We start from the raw sequence: 1,583 nt of genomic DNA, 5'->3' as shown, positions 1-1,583 counted from the left end.
CTTTAAAATGCTCGTTCAAAAGATGTTCACTAATTTCCATGCAAAAACATTCATTATCTCTTAAAACAACATGATTTTTCATAGATTTCACAATGTTAAAAGTCACTTCCTGATCATTAACTCTCATAGTTAATTCTCCTTTTTGATTGAACATCTATCATAGCTCTTTCAGTAGCTAAAAAAGGTCTCCCTAAAATTATAGGTATTTCCTTATCTTCCTACATATCTAAAACAATAAAATCCACAAGAAAGATAAATTTATCAACTTTTACTAACACATCTTCTATAACTCCTTTAGGATAAGTAACTCAATGATCCACTAATTGAAGTGTTACAGAAGTAGGTGAGACTTCTCCTAATCTTAATCTTTTAAAAGTTAATAAAGGCATAAGATTAATGTTGGATCCCAAATCACATAAAGCTCTTCCATTAAATCTTTCATTGATAGCACACGGTATAGTGAAACTACATGGATCTTTTAATTTTTCAAAAAGCTTTTTCTAAATAATTGCACTACAGTCTTCGCTAGGTGCACCGGTCTCATTATCAGTGAACTTCCTATTCTTGTTCAAAATATCTTTTATAAACTTTACATAATTGAACATTTGCTCTAAAGCTTCTACGAAAGGAATATTTACCGTTAATTTCTTAAGAATTTCTATAAACTTGAAAAATTTATTATCATTTTTGTGTTTCTTTAATCTTTGAGGAAATGGTGGTCGAGGTTTCTCCACAGTAATTTTCATTGGTGTAAGTGGATATTCTAAATCTGGGTATTCATGTTGCTTTTCTTTTTCTGTCTTCACTTTCTATTTTTCAGTTTCCATTTTTTTTTTGCACTCTTATTTCCAAATTTTTTCCACTTTGTAATTGTATCACTTTTATCTATTCTTCTCCTTGATCTTTAGGATTTGGTTCCACTGTACTAGGAAAAGTTCCTAATGTTCGGTTACTAAGCTCAGTAGTGATATGCCTGAATTGGTTTTCAATATTCTTGATAACAGTTCCTTGATTTTGTAACTGGTTTCCTTGAATTTGTAATTGATTTTCTTTATTCTGCAATTGTTGACCCGTGTTCAGTATCAGCTCTTCCATTGACAGCTTCTTTTCCTTAAATTAAGTATTACTGTTAAATCCTAGAGGATAAGAAGGACTATAATTAACATTTCCTTATTGGATGAAATTCCCAATGGGTTTACTGGGTTGTTTGCCCATTATTGATTTGTAGAAGAATATTTATTCCAATTAAAGTTAGGACGATTCTTCCAACCTGGGTTATAATATTTTGAATAAGGATTGTTGGGTCTATTGTTAATAGCATTTAAGGTCTAATAAGAAGGTTGAACATCCACAAATTGCCTAAGTGAATTCTCTTCCATCATAGTAGGTGTTGGAGAATAATTCATTCCATAATGATCTAATTTCTTTGATATTGCACCAATCTGCGAAGCTAACATAGATATTGCATCAGAGTTGTGGATACTAGCTACTTTTTTAGGATTTACCCTTTTAAAGGGCCATTGAAAATTGTTGGTAGCCATCTCTTCTATTAATGAATAAGCCTCATCAAAAGGTTTTGACAT

The sequence above is a fragment of the Phalaenopsis equestris genome, unplaced genomic scaffold (assembly GCF_001263595.1).
Source record: "Phalaenopsis equestris unplaced genomic scaffold, ASM126359v1 Scaffold235662, whole genome shotgun sequence".
Lineage (NCBI taxonomy): Eukaryota > Viridiplantae > Streptophyta > Magnoliopsida > Asparagales > Orchidaceae > Phalaenopsis > Phalaenopsis equestris.
The sequence above is the reverse complement of the archived record's forward strand: the minus strand, read 5'-3'. Positions refer to the sequence as shown.